Below are 25731 nucleotides of genomic sequence, written 5' to 3'. Positions count from 1 at the left end.
AAAGTATGTGTAGTCCCACAAGCCTAAGAATTACAAAATAGATATATACAAAATAGTAGCTGTGTGAATACAACTTCTCATACATATAAATACTTAAGTATAAAATAAACGAATTTGAACAAAAGCAAAATAATGGTACAGTCCACAAAAGAGTTGTTAAGCAAAATATATAAATATTGGGATTCAAGGAGAAAAATATGGAAACTGTTATACAGGTTTAAATCAATATCATCTACATCATCATCATTTAACATCTGTGTTCCATGCTGTCATGAGTTGGATTGTTTGACAGGATCCAATGTGTTCAAGGGCTGCATTGTGCTCCATTGTATCTATTTTGGCATGGTCTCTATGGCTGGAAGTCCTTCCTAATACCAACCACTTTACAGAGTTTACTGGGTGCTTTTTTTCATGCAACTTGCCCGATTGAAGTTACCATGCAACTCACAGAACTACAAACCCTGTGATGATGGTGGGTCAGCTTCATGCTGGAAGATGAAAGGATAAAATTATGAGAAATGTGTGTGTGAGTGCAGGGGCAGGGAGGGATGGCAGTGCAGGTTCTTGTAGAGGATCTTCATGGCTACTCACATTTAGTAAGGGAAAGAGAGAGAAAGAGAAAATGAGGAGTTGGAGCTGCAAGAGATAAATAAGGGTGATGAGATGCCTAAATGACTCCACAAGGCACACAGTGAATTGAGGAATCGGACTGTTTGGGAAGGAGAATGAGGTGCCAGAATGGATAAAGTCGAAGGGCAGATGAGCAGAGGGCCATGAGTTGGGGGAGATTGAGGAATGCAGAAGAGAGTGGTGGGGTGGAAGCAACAGGAGTAATAAAGATGATACAGTTGTCGTTGGTGGAGGACAAGAGAAAAGGATGACATGGTAGTCTGCCGGAGCTGGGGGGTGGGGCCGCAGGAAGTAGAGGTATGTTTAATTCATGGGAGGTAGGGGAATGAATCACAGTAATATGAGTACAAAAGTTTTTTGTTTTTTTTCTGACATTTATGTGGATCTGTAACAATAAATCTAATAATTCAGTATCAATATATATGCTTGAAATATCTCAACTGATAATTCTGACTAGATTCAGCATTAATAAATTTATATGGGATATATTTAGCATTTTCACCAGAATTAGAAATTACTCATATTATGTAACTGTAACTGAATACAAATCTTTAATCTAACTATGAAAGTTAAATCTCAGATTACATGAAATTCTTTAATGCTAAAAACAAGCAGTAAAGTATTTGATTGTTACGTATTTGGGAAGGACATTTGATACAAGCATCTCTAATGAAAACATTCAAATTCCACTATTGTTGTAATTTTTTTATGTCTTGTAACCTTATCACTCTACATTAAACTTTTCTCTGTGTGTGATGGTGAAATGGTGACCATTTGGTGGCAGAATGGAGGAAAGTTATCTTCAGAACAAAGACCTGACACCAAATGCTTGTTATAGAGCAGACCGTGCTAAAAGCAACCAAGGAGCAGATAGTGGTGTTACACCATGTGGTAGATTATGTCTACCACTCAATGACAGGAATGGTTCCTTTGATGGGTTTTCAACAGCTTCTGACAACCTAATTTTATTCACAAGATTGTGCTTAATTCAAGATGATGGTGCAAGATACCTTCATAAGATGCCACATAGTGGAATTGAATCTGAAAGTACACAGTTGTAATGTGAATTTCTTACTGACACAGCTGACTTGTTAAATATTTTGATACAGGATATTCATTGATCATTCTCTATATCTTCATTTCAAGCTTTCATAAAAAAAAATAAATAAAAAAGAAGAGAAAACTAATCATAGCAGAGTTACGATAGCTATTTAAAACGTACACATCATTATTTTCATTTATGTTTTATTTTGTATTAATATAATATACTGTAACATATCAAAGTACTTTCCTAATACATCTACCTAGTCACTGAAAATCTATTTTACTAATCTGTTTCAGCACATAATTTCAGATCAATTCACTTGCCATACAAGTATTACACTGAAATATATTTTATAAATAATACTTTATTCTCATCCACATCACACTGACTATCTTTAAAATGGGAGAATACATTAGATAATGTAATCCAAGCTAGCCCCTAAAATATGGTTAGAGTTAAAAGGTTATATTCATTTTCATTGTTTAGTCAGAAGACAAAGGATAATCCCCATAAATTTTACTAGATTTCTGAGTTTATGATATGAATAGGAAGGAGAAACCACAGCTCATTGTGTTATTTGTGTGGTAATGCTTGTTGGAATACAGTGGTGGCAGAAACTTGCCAGTCTTCTTTTTATCATATCCTCATGTTTTTGTGATTTCCGTAATAACTATCTTATATTTTCCTAGCATTAAGTCTTCTCTTAGTTTGTAAACCTCTTCTTGTCCTTTAAAGTTTCATTGTCTTTCCATTAACCACTTACACCTAGTCTCAGTTTCACAAGTGTTTAAAGAATTTTTTATTTTTCTTTTACTTGTTTCAGTCATTTGACTGCAGCCATGCTGGAGCACCGCCTTTAGTTGAGCAAATCGACCCCAAGACTTATTCTTTAGAAGCCTAGTACTCATTCTATCGGTCTCTTTTGTTGAACCACTAAGTTACGGGGACGTAAACACACCAGCATCGGTTGTCAAGAATGTTTATAATTTTACTTGACAAGAGATGATAAATAGTATTGACATGACAATTTCTTTTTCTTTAAATTTATTTTAAGTCTTATTTCTTACTTCAAGTTCTCACTATTTGTTTTACATTTGAATTTACTTTGGAATTGTTAGCTTTTCAGTTCATAGCGTTTTACACTCTTGCATTATAGTCAGTAAGTCATTTAAGGATTACATCTATTGACCCACTCCAAACGTCAGCTATGACACTACTGTTTTAACCGAAATTGCTGCATTAAAGAAGACAATCAGCTGAAGATATGTAGTGATAAAATAACATTTCTAGTTGACCATTTTTAGCTGATGTAATATAAGACATACAAGGTGGTATCAAAAAGTTCCCAGACTAATTCTGTAGCACATCAACAGATGGCAGCACACAGTTGCAGGCACAGTGAGCTAGCAGTGATCTTCATGAGGCAGTGTGCAAAGTGACATTGCTGTGTTTTCTTTGCAAGTTGTGAAATTTCTGTTTTTGTTATCACATGTATGTTATAGTCTGCAATTTTTGTCGTTGGCAGGAAGTTGGAACAAAGAGTCAATGTGAAATTTTGCACAAAACTTAGGAAGTCTGCTACAAAGACATTGAGCATATTTTGGCAAGCTTGCGGTAATGAGGAAATGGGTCGTATACAATGTTTCAAGTGACACAAGTGCTTCAAAAGTGGAAGAACATCCCTGGAAGACAATAAGTGATCAGGAAGATCTGCCATGTGTATCACCCCTGGAGAGGTGGAAAAAATTCATCAGCTTGTACATTGGAGGACAATCAACAATGTTTTGAAGTGTTTGAGAGAGGACATTTGGCAGAAGCAACCAGATCTATGGATCACTGAGAACTGGATTCTTTATGATGACAAAGCACACCCTATCACCAAACTCTCCTCACTCATGAGTTTCTCACCAAAAACAATTTGATTTCACTTCTGCACCTACCCTATTCACCAGATTTAGCACCAATGGACTTCCATCTCTACCCCAAAATGAAAATGCAGCTCAAAGGTTACTGTTTTAACCCCATTGCTGAGATCAAGAACAAATCATAGAAGATCCTCAAGTTGCTTACAGAAAATGACTTCCAGGCTGGATTCCAAAAGTGGCAGGAATGCTGAAACCAGTGTATTGCTGGGCGTTTTGAAGGAGATGATGTTAAAGCTTAGGTAAATAAGTTATTTTGTATTAAACACAACTAGTCTGGGAACTTTTTGATCCCATCTCATATTTTGGTCAAATTAAATTATCAACACTTGAAACAGAACTGGAAATTAGTATTAGCTGATCAGTGATCTTGTATCTATTTGAAAAATAAACGATAGCTAGTTGACTAGTGATCTTGGGTCTATGGAAGCAATTGATATTAGTTAACAGTATTGTATCTATGTTAGAAATAAATAATAGCTGATCTGTGGTCCTGAGACTTTGTAAAAAATAAATATTATATAACTGGAGGTCTTCAGATAAAATGAGAAATATTAGTTAGATAGGAACATCTACAATTTATAATTAGAGAGCACTATTTTTTTTTCTATTAAAGATCATCATTAATTATTGAAAATAGCCATAAATTAGTCAAAAAGGTTCTAAGTCTGAGAGTGAAGTTAGGTCAATCCAAGAAATTATGGATTTTAGCAGAGCTTTCAAGTATAAATTAATTTCCACAAAAAATAAGCAAACTTATTCTTAGGGGAGAAACTATGATGAAAGTTTAAATGAAGTTTAAGTTTATATTTATGCAAAGATGGAAGCTCATGAGACTGTTTATGCATTGGTTTGTGTATATTTGTGTATATGCATGTGTGAATTTTGGATTTATCTGTTTCCATACGTTTGTGCATTTAATTTTTGATATATATATATATATATATATATATGTAATTTTATAAGCTTAAAGCTTATAGCAATCACTGCACAATGACTAATGAAAATAATCTAATAATTGGGCATATAAGCCCTCAACAGAAAACAATAGGTTTTCCCCCATGCATACGAGAAAACCTACTTTTTTCTGTTAAGGGCTTATATGCTCCATTATTAGACTATTTTCCTTAGTCATTGTGCAGAGATTGTTATAAGCTTTAAGTTTATAAAATACTATTATTATTATTTACAGAATTGTAAAACTCGACACTGCTTCACAAAACACACACACACACACACATATATATTATTGTTTGTTTTTATGTGATGTCTGATGACAAGTAAGCTGAAACTTTGAAGTTACTGTCACACACACACACACATCAATGTATTTATACCTTAATGAAAAAATGCTGTAGCAAAATTACTAATTGGATGCTGGACAATTTTGGATTGAGTGATTCTGATGAAATTAGAAGGTAAACCTTTCAATATCAACATCATACAGTTATATGCTCCTACACAAGAATACAAAGATGAAGAGATACAAGAATTCCACCAACAAATTGAATGAGTTGAAAACATAAAAGAACTGTATGATGATTAAGAATAGACCACCAATGCTGGATTTCAAAGCTGCAACTGAAGTAGCAGAAATTTCAGTTAAAACCATTAAATAACTACAACCAACATCTCTAACAAGTTATATAATATGATATATGAGGGTGAATACGTACCAAGCGGTCTATCTTAGTTTCATTACCAAAGAAACCAAAGCTGTAGACTATGCTGGATTTAGGGCCATAAGTTTAAGGAATCACATGTGCAGTTTTTTGAATGATAAGTCTAAAGAGTAGAAGATGTGTGGACAGTTGACTGACATGTAATTTATTGAAAACATTTCACCTAGAAAACAACCAATTGGAGTAACAGTTGGAGTAACATTATTTTAATGTCTACCTAATCAAGTTCATGTAGGTCAGATGGAATTTATAGAGGGGCATCTTCTACAGCTAGATGTCCTTCCTATCACCAATCCTCACTTGTTTCCAAGTAAGGTAATATTTCACCATGAAATAGTATCAGAAAATGACAGTAATACTCACAACTATCATGTGATGTCAAGGTAAGGAGACAGTAACACACACACACACACACACACACACACATATATATATATATCATCATCATCTAATCCATGCTGGCATGGGTTAGATGATTTGACAATGTGAGAATGTAACTGATTTCCTTTAAACTATTGACTATATTTTGAATATTTCCTATAATTTGATTAATTGCTGATTCAAGCAACTATTACTTTAAGTAATTTTTTTTATTGAGCAATTGTCTTCAATCAATTGTATTTTGATTCACTGTTTTTCATAAATTGGTACAAAGCCTGACTACTACTAAGCCTTATCCAATGAAGAATTAGATCAAGAACAAAAGAAGGAATAAGTCAACTGCAGGAGTGAGAACTTAAGGAGGAATATTTAAGCTAAGAACCATATGGAAAAGTGTTCTAGACATAAATGAAGATACTTGCATCTGCCTTAAAGACTTTATCAAAGCATTTAACAAAATAAAAACCTTAAGTTGATGTATAAAGTTGTCTGTCAGAATTCATGATATGTGAAAAAGACCTCAAAATACAATAACAAAAATGCAGTGGGAACAAATAGTATTAGTGAGAATTTAATAGGGGAAGACCTCAGAATTTAAAATTAAGAAAGGTGTCTGAGCAATCCTCTAGCTTATTAACCTAGACATCAAGATCTTCAAAGTAGAAGATATGCCAGGAGTGTCAAGAAAAGGCAAGAACATCAAGAACCATTGACAAGCAGATGCTAATGACTTATTAATTTTCAACAGTGAGAACCTACAGAAATTTGTAACTACAGTAAATGACAAAGCTATGTCCTATAGAAATGAAATGTGGGAAACCAAAGCAACAGTCACAAAAATTAAATTTTACAGTTGATGGAAAGTCAATTGAGCAAAAACCAAAGATAATAAACTATGAATTTATGAAATCAGAAAATGGAATTAGGAAGGGCATCCTGTCATAGAAACCATGCTAAATCAGACTGGAACCTGGTGATGATATGTATCTTTTATCTTTTACTTGTTTCAGTCATTTGACTGTGGTCATGCCGGGGTGCTGCCGTGAAGGGTTTTTTAGTCAAACAAATTAGCCCAAGAGACTTATTTTTTTAAAGCCTGGTACTTACTCTATCCGTCTCTTTTAACCAAACCACTGAGTTACTAGGATGTAAACAGCTTTTCAAGCGGTGGTGTAGGACAAACACAAGCACAAAAACATACACACATATATATAAATATATATAGATCAACTATATAGGCTCATGAAACAATTAGGGATGTACAATGGTACATGCTGCCGAATTATATTCACTTGTGAGTACAGACCATGGTTTTTATGCATTTTAAAAAACTATTTTCAATACCTGAGAAAGCTTTGTCATAATTGTTTTCTGATTTAACATTTGTGCATGTTAATTTAGTTAGTCAGTGTTTTATCTTGATATTTTGGTTGCAACAATCTCCTCAAATCTCAAGAATTTTCCTTTAGAATTTTTCAGAATATAGGATTGTACTTTATTGCTGGTCAGTAATACGAGTTTCAATTCCTGTCTCTTTCAGTCTTTTAGATAGCATTTTTGTGCATCAATTACTACAGGGATAATTGTTGTCTTGGTCTTCCACAGCTCTCTGGCTCAATCCTGATATTTCTCAATGTTTTCAAATTTCTTTGGTATTGACTTTGTTATCATAGGGAATTGCAAAATCTATGATCTTACACAGTTTGTTTATTTTATCCTCTATAATCATATCTGGTTTTCTTGTTTCAGTAGCATGCTCAGTCTTTATGGGGAAATTCCACAAAATCTTGTAATTCTGATTTCCTATCACAGCCTCTGGTTCTTGTCCATACTACCTCCCTGTTATTTTGAAACCACACACTTGGCTAACAACTCAAAGCACTCGTTTGCCTACACAGTCATGTCTGCATTTATATTCCTTTTGTGCTGGTATACTGCACTCACTGAAAACATGATTGATACTTTCATCTCTTTCTTGCAGATTCTAAGTTTACTGTCTAATTGAGTTTGTGGATCTTTACCTTTATCAAATTTGTTCTAAGGGCTTGTTCCTGAGCAATTATCATTAGCATTTCTGTCTTTCATTTCAAGTTCCTGTCAGTCAGCCAGTGTCAACAATCTTTACTCACAACATTCTCAGTTTGTTGCATGAATTGGCCATGCAGTTCCATTTCTTTCCAATTGTTTATTCTGTTTTTTTTTTCTTTTTTCCTTTTCTCTTTGTATTCTCCTACTATTTTAGTCACTTTTTGGGTATCTCTAGTCACTGATAATATTCTTTCTTTACTCTGCACAACATAACTTTACAAATCCAGTATTTCAGTATTAAGAGTGTGTTCTATGTTTAGTACTCCTCTGCCACCTTCTTGGTAGGTGGTTACTCTCAGTATTGCATTTAAGGTGGAGTGCAGTGTGCATTGTGAGCAGCTTTCTGGTTCTGTAGCTCAAGTTTCATCCATTTCAGAAAGGAAGCAGGGTATCTCAATATGGAGCATAACCCATTTACTTATGACTTTAATGATATTCCCTCCATTTAATTTTGTATTGAGCACCTTCCTAATTCTCCTCTTATACCTTTTTGTGACTTCCTCTCATTTAATAACACATTATAATACATTATAATATCAAGGGCTATTACTTTAAGTAACTAACACTGTAATGGGACTCTATATATTGAAGTATTGAAGTAGATTGACTTTAGAGTCCCATTACAACATGAGGTGTTACTTACAGTAATAGCCCTTGATATAATAATGTATTTTATATATAAGGAAAAATATTATATACTTTGTATTAATTTTTTCCTCAATTGGTTTTCCATGGTGGCTACTTCATAAATCTTATGTAGATTTTATCCTTATATTTTTTTTATTATATATATATACATATACATACAAGGCTTCGACAAAATAATGGAAACACTTAACATCATAGCATCATAATTTTGAAATATCTAAAAAAAAAAAAAACCATGGAAAGCTGATTTATTTTTATGTTTTTTGATTTATTATATATGTTTTGCTGTTTCTTTACAGATATCATCAGAAAAAGGTAATTAAAATTCATTAAAACGACACATTTATTGAACCTTCAAAGAGGTCAAATTGTTGGTGCTTGTACAGCAGGTGCTAGCATAATGAAAACTGCCAAAATCTATGGTGTATCAAGAAGTACTGTCTTGAAAGTAATGACAGCCTTTGAGAAAGAGGGAAAAACCTCCTCATCAAAACAAAACTCTGGAATAAAACCAAAGCTTTCAAATAGGGACCGTTGGATTCTTACGCAAATTGTTAGAGAGGATCACAAAAGTACAGCTCCCAAAATTAGTGCAAAGCTTAATGACCACCTCAAGAACTTAGTTTCCACAAAAACTGTTTGCCAGAAGCTGTTCAAAGCCAGATTTCATAGGAGGGCTGCAATCAGAAAACCACTACTTTCAAAAACAAATGTTGCAAAGCATTTAGAGTGGCGTAAAAACCTACAGAATTGGTCACTAGAGCAGTGGAAGAATGTTATTTTCTTGGACGCGTCATCCTTTACCTTATTTCCAACCACTGGCTGAGTATACATGTGGAGACAGCCAAAAGAAACATTTGACCCACACTACCTTTTTCCAACAGTTAAACATGGAGGAGGATCTGTGATGATCTGGGGTGGGCTATATCTTGGAAATCCACTGGCCCAATGGTTTCCCTTCATGGCAGAATTAGTAGCCAAGACTATTTAAGCATTTTATCTGATCAAATTTATCCTATGGTTGCAGAACTGTTTCCGGAGGGAAACGCAATCTTTCAGGATGATAATGCACCAGTTCCCACAGCTAAAGTTGCTCGAGGAACATTCTAGTGAAGTTGAACATTTTATCTGGCCACCACAGTCCCCAGATCTCAACAGTATTGAACATTTATGGTGCATTTTAGAAAAACAAGTAAGGAGTCGATATCCTCCACCATCATCACTACAAAAACTGGAGACTGTTTTAGCTGAAGAATGGACAAAAATTCCTTTGGAAACAATTCAAACTTTTTATGAGTTCATTCCTCATAGAATTCAAGCTGTAATTACTGCCAAAAGCGGTCCTACCCCAAAATAAATTTGTTTGGAATTTTAAGGTATTTCCATTATTTTGTCCACCCCCTGTATATATATATCTATATATATATAGATATAGATATATAGATTGATAGATAGATAGATGACAAATGGATAAATAGATGCATATATAAACAGACGCACACAAACATAAACGTGTGTGTATGTGTGCTCATGTAGCAATGAACATTTGTGGGTTTCCACTAAAATTAAAATTGGATATGTTTATGCATTAATTGTATGATAAGACCAAAATATCATTGACCTCAAAGGGCTTGTAGCATTGTAATTCCTGTCAGGCTGGCATGGATCTCATCATTGATTTGAGTGTATTGAAAATAATGAATCATTAATAGATTTTTTTGAAAAAAGCCAATGGTTCACTTCCTTTCAGTGTGTGGCCACCAAAATGGAATATCTGAATGGAATACATTGAATCAATAGTGTATTTTCCCAAACCAAATGTTTATTTCATTTTATTTGAGGGTTTCTATGCTTTTGTTATCAGCTGTTCACTCTGATCTAAAATGATTTTCTAAAGCCAAATCATAAATAGAAAACTGACAGGACCAAAGATAAAAATTATGGAAAAAAGTTCTTTCTATATGAAGCTCTAACAAATAGTTATTACAAAAATAAAAATTTTGTGTTTGTTTTTGTTGTCCGTTCAACATGGCTATATCAGAAGCACCAACAGCAGCAGATAAGCAGCAATAATAATAATAGTAATAATAACAATGGTAATTACTACTATTACTACTACTACTACTGGCATTTGTAATTTGCTTGAAAGAACCCTGTCCTAAACAGAAATTCCAATATATAAAACTTGCAGGATAGAAATATTTCCAAGTAATGCACATTGCTTATAATCATGGATAGTTTTAGCAACAGATTTCTGCTAGAATTAAATTTTGGGGTTCCATACAAAATATAGCTGCATGAGTTCTTTTTTCTATTTTCTTTGCCTGGAAAACCTAAATCAAGATATACAAAGTTGTATTGTTTGTTTTCCCATCTTATTTCAAGTCATGTCTGTTTAGTTGATCAAAATATGACTTGTCAGATTCAAAATTGGTAAATTCTTTTATATCTAAACATGTGCTCTATTCACACATTCCTGGCAGCCCAATCCAAATTCAGGTTAAAATTAGATGTCAATATTTAACCAACAACTGAAAGTCTATAGGATATGTTAATTTAGAATCATTTAAATGTAAGCCAAACAAAAAAAAAAAGGAAAAGAAAAAGAAAATTTATAAATATAAAAAATTGATGATGGTGATGATGATGATGATGATATTTCAGAACCACTTTCTCAATTTATCATTTTCTTTATTATTTTTCCTTTTCTAAATTATTTTCCCCCTGTTAGCTTGGCTAAAAAAGTATTTGTAAATTTGGATATTTTGATATTGAAGCAATTGCTTTTTACAGCCGGATTCTTCTAATATCTGTACTCTCTAATACAGAAGAACTGAAATACTCTGAGATTGTGTAACCAAAGGTCAGCTTTGTTAGAAACCTATGGTACTAGGTGCAATCTTCAGATCTGTTGTTACTGATATATTCTGCCTTCACCTAGCTGAGGACTCTAATGTTTAATGCTTGCTCTGACATGCAGTGGTTAATCATATGGGGTTTACACCAGTCTACATCTGTATGTCTGCAGATACTTGTGATGACCACAGTACAGACAAGCAGCAAGACGTCATACATAGCATGTGCTTATATCTAAACAATCTGATGCTAGTTAAATGAAGATTACATAATCGATCCACCATAGCCAAATTTAAATTAACAGTTCAACAAAACTTTCCTTACGGTGGAACAATGGTTTTTCTCTGACAGCAGTTTTACATTTGCCAGATTGCCCTTTAGCTAGGCCAAAATAATGTCTTCACTACTTGACCCTTTTAACCTTTTCTACTTCACCAAAAGCTAGAACAGAGATATCACAGTACCACCAACGAAGCCCATTGTTCTCAACGATATGTCTATCCTTCTGGATAGTTATAAAAGCAAGAACCCCCAACCAAAAACCAGTAATCACTTGGTGACAACTGAGTGAGTTGGCTCATGACAACTCAATCAGTTAGGAATGGACTACCAGAATCATGATCACAAGCAAGGCAGCTACTAAAGACAATGGTCAGATATAGAAATGATATTTACCATCAGCAACTATGAGACACCTTCCCATGACCCTACAACTTTCACTAGCTCTAATTCTGTTCTCTTACAACATCATTCTATTGCTATCTGTGGATTACTACTAACAACATGTACACAAAACTATATAAAGAAAAATTCTACCACATCTAACTTTCTTTTACATGCTCTTGGATTTTATAATCTGCCCGACGAGGCAAGGTATTTTCAATGTAACGGTAAATAAATACCTTCTTAAAACTTCATGCATTGCCTATCTTCCGCATCCTACAACATGCCGTTATAACAACAAATTGTTATTGTTACAACTGCTGACTCTGACATTTCATATTATTGTTTACCTAATCAATCTTAACCATTACAATTGGTGACCCTCAACTTCAACTAAAAACTTAATCGTTACATATGCATATATATAGTTATTATTGTTTTATGCTAAGATGCAGTACATGGTACCAGAAGTTTTGACTCAAATCAAATATAACAAACTACTCCAAATAATCATTAAAATATCTGTATAAGTGGAGTCAAGTCCAGCTAGTTTGTATTGGCATTAAATCATATTAGTTGTAATAATGGTTTCAAATTATGCTGCAAGGGCAGCAGTTTTAGGGAAGGAGAGCAGTCGATTTCATCGACCCCAATGTTTCACTGGTACTTATTTTATCGCCCCTGAAAGGATGAAAGGTAAAGTTGGCCTTGGTGGAATGTAGCGATGGGTAAAATACCACTAAGCATTTCATCCAGCACACTAACTATTGTAATAATGAAGTCAAACCAAATATGAGTGTATGTGTGTGTGTGTGTGTGTGTGTGTGTGTATACATATATATTTTTTTTATTTAAGGTCACCTTCGATCATGGCTGACCATGGGTATCACATCCGTCTATTTATTGTCTAGGTTGGGCCGCTCAGCTTGAGCAGCGCCTCCTGTGGCTACGGAGACCAATGTGAGAATGACAGTCTTTGTTGCTTAGATCGCATCTGTGTGTGGATTCTGGTCTGTAGGCTGTTGATCCCTTACGTCAGGCTCACTTTTCTGCAGCTGTTTGAGAAGTGTACTTTTCCACCTGGTGTGGTCCACTGCCAGGTCCTCCCAGCAGTTAATGTCAATGTTGAGTGCCTTCATGTCCCTCCTGCACACGTCTTTGTACCTCAGCTGCAGGCAGCCCTTGTTCCTCTGTCCTGCTGCAAGTTCTCCATAGAGAATATCTTTTGGGATTTGGCCGTCCTCCATACAGTGAATGTGGCCTAGCCAGCATAGTCAACGTTGTCTCATCAAGGTGTACATAGAAGGGAGGCCAGTAAGAGTCAGGACGTCGGTGTCGGTCACCTTGTCCTGCCAGGAGATGCCGAGTATGCATTGTAGGCTTCTGAGATGGAAGCTGTTCAGCATTTTTCCTGACGAGCATATGTGGTCCATGTCTTGCTGCCATACAACAGGGTGCTAAGGTCAGAGGCATTGTACACAGCCATCTTTGTTTACACTGTCAACTTTGGGTTTGTCCACACTCTTGATGTGAACCGTGCAAGCATAGTGGCTGCCTTCCCAATTCTCTTCTTGTTAATCTTGGCATCGAGAGAGAGGTTGTCAGTGATGGTGGACCCAAGGTAGGTGAATTGATGAACAACTTCAAGTTTGTAATCATCGATGGTGACAGCTGGCTATGCTGGTGTGCCTTGCACCAGGATGCTTGTCTTCTTCAGGCTGATGGTCAACCCAAAGTCCTTGCAGGCCTGGCAGAAGCGGTCCATTTGAGTGTGGATGTCTCCAAGACATTTTGTGTTGGGGCTTGGTCTTGAAAAAGGCATTGGTGATGCACAGGTCGTGAAAGGTGCAGAGCTCAAGCAATCGCTGTCCGTTCTCATTCGATTTCCCCACCCCAAATGGACTGAGGCAAGAGGGCCATGAGTCATTGTCAGCACTCACTCTGGCATTGATGTCAACCAGGAGAATAAGTTGTTCGCTAATGGGGATGCTCTTGATAGTGGATGCAAGGTTCTTGTAGAACTCATCCTTGGCATCCGGGACAGCATACATTGTCTGAGCATACACACTGACGAGGATGTCAGGGCCTTCGATAGTGTTGAGGTAGAGAGTTAAGAGCCACTCGGGGCCACCGATGCCTGGTTCTACCATCCTCAGCAAGCTGTTCTTTATTGCAAAGCCTACTCCATGTTCTCTGGCCTATCTTTAACTGTGGAGGGAACCTGTGGAAGAGGTAGACCCAGGAAGGCATGGAACAAGGTGGTGAAGCATGATCTTTGAACGTTAGACCTCACAGAGGCAACTGGCACCCATGCTGGTAGCATGTAAAAAGCATCTGTTGAGTGTTGGGTCTCACAGAGGCAATGTTGCTGATGCTGTTGTCACATAACTGGTATCCATGCCAGTGGCATGTTAAATGCACCTTTCGAGCACTAAGCCTCATAGAAGCAATGACAATGACCAAGACCTTTGGTAATATTCTGTGCTTGAGAAGAAAACCCATCAAGCCATAAAAACCATGCCAAATCAGACTGGAATATGGTGCAGCCCCTCAGCTTACCAGCCCTGGTCAAACCATCCAACCTATGCCAGCATGAACAATGGGCATTAAGTGATGATGATGATGATGATAATGATATATATTAAACAAAAATGGATTTAGAGAAATAACTCAGAATGGTCAGTGACATGAATTAGGATAATCAAGACAAATATTCTTTTATTCTTTTAAATTATCAGTTGATGAACAGTAGCCACGTTAGGGCACACAAGCAATTGTTTAGTCATCTCATCTTCTCCAGTGTCTACTGTATTGATCTATATTTGTGAAATCACTAAGTCATGTTTTATTGACACAACACTGTTTATGTGTGTGTCAGCATGGCCGCAGTCAAATGACTGAAACAATAATGAATAAAAGAATAAAAGTATGTGCATGTGTATATGCATGTGTATGTGTGTGTTTGTATGCATGTGTGTGTGTGTGTAAATAACATCAAACTAAATACAAATCAAATAAGAAAATACAAAGAGAAAATAAAAACAGGTGTATATTGTCATTGTTTTAGTATTCACTGCATACCTATTGTTGCATTATTTCAATATTCACTGCACACAATTTTGCTTTATTCCAATGCACATACTGCATGCCTATTGTCACATTAAAAAACAAATAAAGACAATCACCTTCATCGTTTTTTTTTCCTTAATCAACATCACCATCATCATCATAATAGTTGTTATTACTATTATTATAACTAACAACAACAGTTATAAGATCAGCAACAGCAACGACGAAATGCTTCTAGGTCAAACAATTTCCCAATGATATTAAAACAAATAACAAAAGAAAAAAACAAAAGCAAATCTTTCACTCTGCCACCATCCCATCCTCACCACCACAACTACTTCTACCCACAAAATACCATTCCAATGTAATTGCTGTTGGATATTTTACACGACAGAAATGTAGTCATGGAATATGTACATCTGAACAAATCATTAAAGGTTTTACAAAATCAATTGAGATCTACTTATATTGAAAGGACAAAATGCAGGTGCTCTACTTAGCCGCTTTCTAATTTTTTTTTATCAGAAGCCTGTCAACATTTTCATATATTGTCATTTCTTATTTGGTGAGAAATATTTGAATAGCAGCTGTAAATATTATCAAGAACCTAACACCTTCAGGCTACTCCATATCTCATTACTGAAGTTATTGTATCATCACACATTATCAGAATACAGTAATAAAAGTAAATTAGAAGAAATTAGAAAAATTGTTATTAATATTTGCAGTATTTGCATGGTTTAGGTTGAGTTATTATTTTTTTAAACCCCAAGTCAGCCTTGACTGAGCAGAGCTACGATCAAAGGTATTTTAGTCCTTCTAGTCCTGACCATCTTTGACTAGTTCAGAGACAGTAGGGTGCAATTTAAGAGAAATTTGGTTGTTATTTCTAGCTAAGCAAGCAATCTCCTTCAACTGAATGTAAAGGAATACATTTATTGTGTGTTACTAATTTTTGTTGTATTGTATGTGTGTATTTGGCTATGTCATTATTTTTATCTACCTTTCTATATTTTCTATTTATCTGCGTGTCTCATAAATGCACAGTAGCATGAATTTTTGCATAGATATATATTTATGCAACACTCTTATAATGTGAGGATGATAATAAGAATATAATAATTAGAATAGTGATATCAATATTAATAATAACACCACTGATGGTAATGCCAATAAATTATTGAAATGCAGAGTATTTTTCATACAAAATATTCTTTTTTAAAAAAGAAAATTAGTGGGAGGAGATGATGCCATTGTTCTTCCATATCATTCTAAATTGAAATTAAAAAGATGGAAATTAAGAATAATGTTATTTTGATATTTGATGAAATATCTGTGTGGGGATGTGTTTGTGTGTGTGTACGTATGTGTGTGTGTGTGTCCACATTCTTTGATATCTGATGCATTTCATGTGTATTCCATGTCTGTTGTATTTGATAGCTAATTATATTTAACATTGACTAATATTTAAATTCTAATGCTAATATTTCTGTTTACATACAAATACATCAAAATAAAGCAATTAAATATTCAGTTTAGACAATTAGTTTTAGTTTTATAGTAATATATTTTAGTTTCAAGTTTTTGTTATAGATAAATTTAAATTAAAAACACATTTTTTCTAGCTCAATCAAAGTGTGTTTATTCTTATTTATTCTTGATATTATTTTAGTTGTTATATTCCTTGAAACTGGTTTCAAACTAAAATATAAATTTAACAAACAATAGATTAATCTTAGTTTCCTTTTGAAATCATATATATGCTTGTATTTGTATGTGTGTGTGTGTGAGTGTGTGAAGGAAAGAGAGAGAACAATATACTATGACAGAAATCTACATGTTAAACAGAAATAATGATCTGATGTCAGAAAAATTTTGAAGTAATTTGAGTTTTTTTGTCTTTTTGTATTTTTTTTTTCTTCAACTATTAATTACATTTCTGCAATCTATTACAACAACAACAACAATGACAAAAATGTAATTAATGAAGTAGGAAAAAATGTGCAAAGTGAATGTGTTGAATGAAGAAAATTTTAATATGAAAAAAGTGAAATATAATGAATGAAAAAATATTATGGCAAGTGGAAATATTGAAAGAGGAAATTTGAAAGTATAAATGTTGAAAGTGTAGATATTAAAAGTGGAATATTGAAAATGGAAACTTTGAAGGTGGAAATTTGTAAGGTGAATATTTTAAAAATGAAAATATTGATGCTGAGTTTACTATTTCAAAATCAGTCTAAACATATGGAAATGAAACGAAATGTAATGTAGAAATGTTTGATTCTGGAAACAAGGATATTCTTTAAATGTTTATATTTGTCCATATGCATCTGTGCCTGTATGTGTGTGTGTCTATGTGTATATATATCTACATACACGCATGTACATATATATATATATATATATATATATATATATATATATACACACACATTCATATATATATACACACACACACACACACAAATGTGTGTGTGAGTTTATGTACATATATATAAATGAGTGTGTATATATATATATATATGTGTGTGTGTTTTTGGGTGGGTGTATGTGTATGTGTGTGTTCTTACACATGTGAATATTATCTATATGAGTGAGAATAAAAGAAGAGAGGGAATGAGAAACATGATAAATAGATAGTCATAGATTTAGAGATATATTTTCCAGTGTGATTGAATGTAGGCCATTTGATCCTAAATAAAAAGCAAAGGAAATAAATGAATAAAGCAATAAATAAAAGATATAACCTTATTTTGACAGCAAAGTGCCTGAAACTTTAGTCAACCTGCATATAGTTACATGAAAGAAATTTTGATTCAAGTTAATTTATAAAATACTCATGCAAACATGCGTGCTAGATAAATCATGCACAAATAAGTGAGAAATATGTGAAATACTCCCAAAGTGAGTTTCATGCAATAATACTGCCTTAATTTCTTTGTGTATATATACAAATAGATATGTATGTATTTGCATGTGTATTTGTATGTATGCATGTTAGTATGTGTATGTGTGCATTTTCTTTTGCATAGAATAATTGAATTAGAACATAAGTTTTACAAATTAAAATGTAACACCATAATATCAGCCTGTGACAATAAGTACACAGCTTTGTGTAAACTACAACTGTTTCTATTTGTTAAAAATTGTTGATCCATATTAAAATGAAAAAAATTTTATGGAAAAAAAAAATATTAGTGTGAAGGATATTAGATAGTATAGAATGAATTTGAGACAGTGATTCAAATTTTATCAAAGACTTTGTTGCTCTTTATCTGTCTCAAATTGGTGCTTATAATGTTTAATTCCATATATAATATATCTAATACCATTTATTAAAATCTTTGCTATTAGTTTCTAATTTTTTTCACATTTATAGAATTAATTCTTGTCATAAGCATTGATCCATGGTAATAGAATCTGCTATGCTAGGCTTTAGTAGAATAGTTTATTTTGCTAGTGCTGAGTAGCATATGACTTATTTTTGAGGTAAGCAGCACACTCTAAATAGCAGGAAGAAAATTATGGAACTTAATTTGTAAAAGAGTGAATAGTAGGCACTCTGTAGTGTAATCAATAACACTGTCACTTGGTAAGCAATATATACAAGGGTCAAGTTCCATCAGTTTGAATCTGATCAATGCTTATAATGTCTAAAATGACAGAAATATTTTACCTTATTGTAAATATTTTCCTGTAGTTCTTTGTGTCATTCTAAATTATCTTTTCATGAACCAGTCTTATGATAATAGGCAAATAAAAAACAGTGAAATTTTCTGGGTATCTGCTTACAAGTTATCTTCTTCTTTAGTAAATGTATTCTTATAACGTAAATTTGATACATCTAAGAACATCTTTATGGTAGGTATTGAATTAAATATGAGATTTTTTTTTAAATAGTGAGGGAACAATATTAAAGGAAAGAACAACCTATTAAAATATTTTAGCAAAAGTACGTTCACATTTCATAGAAAGTGTGAACACTAAACAATTTCTAGATACAGACTTGTCTGTGAGGTCTATTTGCTTCAGAACCACAAGATTTTGGCTTCATTTATATTATGCAGACATGATTGGCTCTTTCTTCAACTATAGATGTGAGATTACAAATGCATTGCCAGTTAATTTTGTTAGAAGGAAACTATAGGAGACTCTGTGCCTATACATACACACACACATACATACATACATACATACATACATACATACATACATACATACATACATACTGATATAGATAGATAGAGGGTTATGAATGTATATAAACATATATATATGTATGATATGTATGTGTGCACTTGTCCCCTTGTATATATATGTCTATGTGTGGTCTTGTCCCCTTGTCCTGGCATGAACAAGCTAATTGTAAACAAGACACACTGACACACAAATGGTGCTATTTGTTTATAGTTTGCTGCTGAAAAATGTCCAGCCATTGGCTTGTTTGTTACTCAAGAGAACAAAGTAAATACTATCTCACTTGGAAACAGGTGATGGTTGGCAATACAGAAAGGGCATGTGACTTTAGCAAAATCTGCCAACAAAATTTTATCTGATCATGCAAGCATGGGAATTATATATATATATATATATATATATATATATATATATATATATCATCATCATCGTTTAACGTCCGTTTTCCATACTAGCATGGGTTGAACGATTTGACTGAGGACTGGTGAAACCAGATGGCTACACCAGGCTCAATCTGATTTGGCAGAGTTTCTACAGCTGGATGCCCTTCCTAACGCCAACTACTCAGAGAGTGTAGTGGGTGCTTTTACGTGTCACCCGCACGAAGGCCAGTCAGGCGGTACTGGCAATGGCCATGCTCAAAATGGTGTATTTTATGTGCCACCCACACAAGAGCCAGTCCAGGGGCACTGGCAACAATCTCGCTCGAAAATCCTTACACATGTCACATATATATATATATGTAATGCTCAAAATGAGAAGTAGATAGATAGCCAACAACTGATGAAGGGTCATTCTTTGTGTTACTTGTTCTGTTTTCCATTTTTCTCTTGTCTGCATTTGGTTTCGTATTTCATGTTGTTTACTGTTGGTGATGCCCTGTACCCATATATGCATATATATATATATATTTATTTACCGTTATATATATATATATATATATATATATATATATATATATACGTGTGTGTGTGTGTGTGTGAGTGTGTGTGTGTGTGTGTGTGTGTGTGTGTGTGTGTGTGTACGTATGAAAACTAGATTAGTGTGCAGACTAGTCCAGATTGTTAAAATCCCATATCCAATTCAGGGTAAAAATAGCTAGTGAGACAAAAGTTAGCTATATGAAATGTATACTTTGAGCAGCTAATAAAGAAATAAAATATGGACAAGCACTTACATACAGCATTAAATCATTTATAAAAGATGTTACATGAATTTAAACATGCACATATTTGGCAAAACAAATATAGTCAAACATAATCCTTGATAACCTTTAAAGCTGTTTTAAAAATTCCTCTTTATATTCATATTCATCTTTTACATATACCAACTGAGCCTAATTAGATTTGACATATCATATATATGATGCTTTAAAGTGTTTAAAATTTTATTTATAATTATATAATGATAACATTTTACAGCTGCTCTTTATACATTTACTAATATACGAAATATTTTCCTTTATATTATTTTGTTACTTTCTTGTTTTCTTGTTCCTCAACTTTTGATCCTTTACAATTTTCTTTTGCCTTCTGCATTGTTACATGTTTGAATGCTTATATTGTAATAAGACCAACAAGAAGTCATTTTGCCACTTGCACAGCAGACAATGCCTTTCTTGTATCCTCTTTCATTTTTCTTTTTTTTTTTGTTTCTTATAATGAATTCTCTTTGATCTTCCTTCCTTAGTCTGATTTCCTCAAACTTTGATTTATGCATATAATCTGATGATAACCAAAAATGTGGACCTTTTTCCTATACTCTACATTTTTCATTCTCTTCTTTCTTTTGTACATACTTATCTCTTGCCTACTCCCTCAGTTTTACTTATATGTTGTTGCTCTTGATCTCACAGCCTTCCTTCCACCTTACTACTGCTAATCCCCCTCTTTCTACCATTTTTAATAATGTTTTTATGTTTTTAAATATCAATCTGTTTCTACAGAATTTGTATTTAGTGAGAAAATTTGCCAGTTCAACATTTCCAGCTTGAACATTTTAGCATGTCATGTTTATGTGCTAATAACAATTTCTACTTATTTGATATGTATTATTTCATAAGTATGTATACCTGTTTGTGCAATGCACATTAATGCATGAAGCAGCCACTGAATTTTTGAAACAGCTGTAAAGATATATCAAGGACTATATATTTTCTTTGTCAAGTATGTGTACGTATATGTTTATGTAACATTTTTTACCGTATATCAGTGCTTCTCTATCGTTTGTCTCTCCAAACACACACACACACACGCGCACACATATTTAGTTCTACTCACAAGCAATCAAACCCAGCTTGAACTGGATGATAACAAAGTTAAACACATACCTATATATATATATATATATATATATATATATATATATATATATGTGTGTGTGTGTGTGTGTGTGTGTGTGTGTGTGTGTGTGTGTGTGTGTGTATACACATGTATGTATGTATGCATGTATGTTTGTGATTGTGTGTGAGTCATAGGAATTGATGGTTCAGTGCCTTACAGTAACCAATGGTTTCATCCTGGGCTGAGATTCCATCAATTATCTTAGTCCTGGATGAAACCATCAGTTTCTGTTACAATGCTGACTTTGCAATTTTCATAACAAATCTTTAATCTACAAATGTAACAATATTCATTCTATTAACATAATAGTACCTAGTACCTGCTAATTACACTGATATATATATATATATATATAATTATTTATGTATGCATGAATGCATGTCTTTGTATTTGACTGAATGTGTATGTATGTGTGTGAGTGTGTGTGTGAGAGAATGTGTGTGTATGTGCATGTGTGTATTTAAAAGTTAATAATCAAATCAAATCGCAAACCTGAAACTCTCCAACAAAAAAGAAAAAAAAACAAAAAGAGTTGAAAAACAAAGAAATTCAGTAACTTTACTTACTGCTGTATCCAGTTTGTACTCGCAAATGAAATATTTATACAAAAAAAATGTCAAGCAAAAAAATTCAAGAAGCAAGGTGACCATTCTCTGAATTTCAAATATTTCACATCCCAGCCTTCCTTTAAATTCGGACGCTTTTAGAAGTGGTAAATGTAATGTGTAGAATTATAGAAAACTTAAGGAAAAGAAAAATATTTAAAAAAATAAGACAAAAAAAGCCAGAAATGTAATAGTAAATGCTTTTACTTATCACTTGCTTTAGAATCACCAGTAATTGTAATAATTTGGGTGTTGAGTATAATGAAGTGCTAATTGTAGGACAGTAAGAAAGTTTGGTTCAATTTTGGTTATATAGATTTAATAAGTATATAATACAGGAGGGTTTCGGATTATTATTAATTTTTAGCTATTTGTTTATTTATTTTGCTGGGCCTGGATAAGTCTAAAAATAGCTTAAGACAGAAAATCCTTAGCCAATATTAATAGTGTTATGTCTATTTAAAAAAGAAAAATCTTTTATCTTTTTTTAAAATCCTTGCAAAATATTAAAAGCTGTGTTGTGAAAATAAAATCTTATAGGTCGATTATTTAGTGGAACCTGATGTCATAAAGTAATTGTATCTCAGAATTTTACAGAAAATTCAAAATTTGAATGAATATGGGAAAATTAAAACTACCATATCTTAAACATAACTACACACATGTCTGCACACATGCATGCATCCACACACACACACACACACACACACACACACACACACACACACATACACATACACACACAGAAACATATGAATGCAAACTGAAAGATTTATGTTTTTATCTTTTATTTGTTTCAGTCATTTGACCACAGCCATGCTGGGGCATCGACTTGAAAAACTTTTAGTCAAATGAATTGACCCCAGTACTGGCTTTTTTTTGTTAAGCCTGATACTTATTATACCAGTTGCTAAGTTATGGGGACATTAACAAGACCAACACTGGTTGGCAAGCAGTGGTGGTGGACAAACAGACACACACATGTGCACACATGCACACACAACACACACAACACACACACATACACACACATATGTATATATATATATATATACATACACACACACATACACACACGTGTATATATACATGATGGGCTTCTCTCAGTTACCATGTGATTGGGGAACAAGCTTCTTACCACACAGTCATCCTTGCACCTATTCATACATACGTGCATAAATAATAAATATTTACATACATACATACATGCATGCATACATACATACATACATACATACATATGTACATACATACATATTTACATACATATGTACATACATACATATTTACATACATATCTATGTACATACATATATATATATACAGTGATCCCTCGCAGTACGAGTTTAGTTTGTTACATGACCGAGCTTGTTTTACAATTTACACATTTTACAAATCAATTTTACCCATGGAAATTAATTAAAATATAATTAATCCATTCCAGCACCCCAAAACCACCCTAAAACCCATTTTTTATCGGTTTTAAAATGGAAAAGGTACAGTTACAAGGAAATTGACAATTATAAAAACATAAAAGAGAATGTAAAAGAAATATGTAAACTGGTTTTATTTATTGTATTACTTTAAAGATGGGAGGATTTGTGTGTGAGAAAGATGGAATATTGAGGAGGAGGATTACTGTGTGAAGGAGAATCTCCTTTCATTAAGACTTCAGACATAAGAATGATTTCTGGCATTTCCTTTCTCACTTCACTTAATTTAGGCTTTTGGATGCTTTCTTCATTTTTCACACTTGCTGGTCGTTTCATCAGAAACATCAAGAGAAGTCTGCTTTTTTCTACTGTTCAAAATGTTACGAAAGTGTACTAGGGCAGTGTCATTAAGTAAAGCAGTTGTAGATACTTTTCCAGGATTATTTTTTTTCTGCAAATTTAGAAATATACTACCACTTTGCCAACACAGCCTTTATGTCACTCATAGAGATAACCTTTTCAGCTACACTGTCCTCCTCTGGGGCACTAATATTTTCTACCACATCTAAGTGCTGCTGCTCCTGAAGCTGTAGGAGTTCATTTGTCATCAGCTCCCTTGAGTGTTCCTCAATGAGATCGTTAATGTCCCTATCATCAGCCTTGAGGCCCATGGACTTGCCAAGGGACACTCTCTCCTCAACTACAGGTGTCTCAAACTCTAACCCCTCAAAGTGCTTTTTGGATACACAGTCAGGCCATAGTTACCTCCAAGCAGAATTCAGCATTCTCTTCATTACACTCTGCCAGGCCATATCAATGATTTACAGGCAGTAAAAAAAGTTGTAGTTCTCCTTCAAAAACTCACAAAGGGTTAGATTTGTATTTTTGGTGACTTCATAGCACCGATGAAACATGTTTGGTGTACAAGTTCTTAAAACTAGAAATCACCTGTTGGTCCATGGGCTGGAAGATAGGGTGATGTTGCGTGAAAGGTACAGAACTTACATGAATTTAAATTTGTCCAGGATATCATCTTCGAGGTTAGGAAGGTGAGCAGGAGCATTGTCGAGGATGAGAAGGGCCCTAAGAGGAAGATCATTCTTTAGAAGGTACTTTATCACTGCTGGTCTGAGGACAAGGTCGACCCACTCGATGAAGAATTGCCTGGTGACCCAGGCTTTAACATTTGCCTTCCACATGACCTGCAGCTTCTCCTTCAGAATTTTGTGTTGCTTGAATGCTTGTGGATTTTTGGAATCATAGACAAGGAACGGCTTAATCTTCAAGTCTCCACTCACATCGATACAAAGGATGAGAGTTAGCCTATCTTTCATAGGCTTGTGGTCTGGTATTTTCATCTCCTCTGCAGTTATGTAGGTTCTTCTGGACATTTTTTCCAAAAAAGGCCAGTTTCATCACAGTTGAATACCTGTTGTGCGATGTACCCCTCAGCTGTGATGAGCTGACAGAATTCATGCACGAAATCCTCAGCTGCCTTTGTGCCAGAACTCACTGCTTCTCCATATCTGACAATGCTATGGACACCAGTCCTCTTCTTGAAATTATCAAACCAGCTGTGACTGGCCTTAAATGCATCTGCTGACAAATGATGTCTCCTCTGTTGATGTCTCAAGGTTCTGTTTCAGGAGATCCTCATACAGTGCTCGTACTTTCTTGCAGATGATGGTCTTCGTCATCATATCCCCTGAGTTGCTCCTTGTTGATCCACAGGAGAAGCAATTTTTCCATCTCTTCATGGACTGATGTGTGTTATTTAGAGAGCCTGCAGACAACCTTTGGCTGTTGTAATGGCCTTGGTCTTATCCTTTTTTTCTCAGGATGGTGCAGATCATTGATACTTCGGCCATATTGACATGCTATGTCCACTATACACACTCCTCTCCCGTGTTTATCAATGATTTCCTTCTTCAATTCTATTGTAATCAGCTTTTCCTTGTCACTAACCTTCTCAGGACCCGTGGCTAATACAACTGATTATTATGAAATAATAACAAAAGCCCACAAAATTAAAAAGAAAAAACATTGGGAAAAACACAATAGGGATGCTGCCACAATGAGATAAACGCATGAACTGAGCAAGTGGAGGCTACACTTGTTGGGAGAGCATGTACCAGCTCAGCGACAACTAGTGGTTCTTTGTATGAAA

At 34.1% G+C, this 25731-nt stretch overlaps 1 protein-coding gene across 26 annotated transcripts in view; it reads right to left on the bottom strand.

The window, feature by feature from the left end:
* The window catches only part of LOC106874330 (uncharacterized), a 902231-nt gene that overhangs the window by 126585 nt on the left and 749915 nt on the right, over positions 1-25731 (bottom strand). The gene's annotated exons all lie outside the window — the stretch shown is intronic.

The sequence above is a fragment of the Octopus bimaculoides genome, chromosome 2, assembly GCF_046866305.1.
Source record: "Octopus bimaculoides isolate indiv1 chromosome 2, ASM4686630v1, whole genome shotgun sequence".
NCBI lineage: Eukaryota > Metazoa > Mollusca > Cephalopoda > Octopoda > Octopodidae > Octopus > Octopus bimaculoides.
The sequence above is the reverse complement of the archived record's forward strand: the minus strand, read 5'-3'. Positions and strand labels throughout refer to the sequence as shown.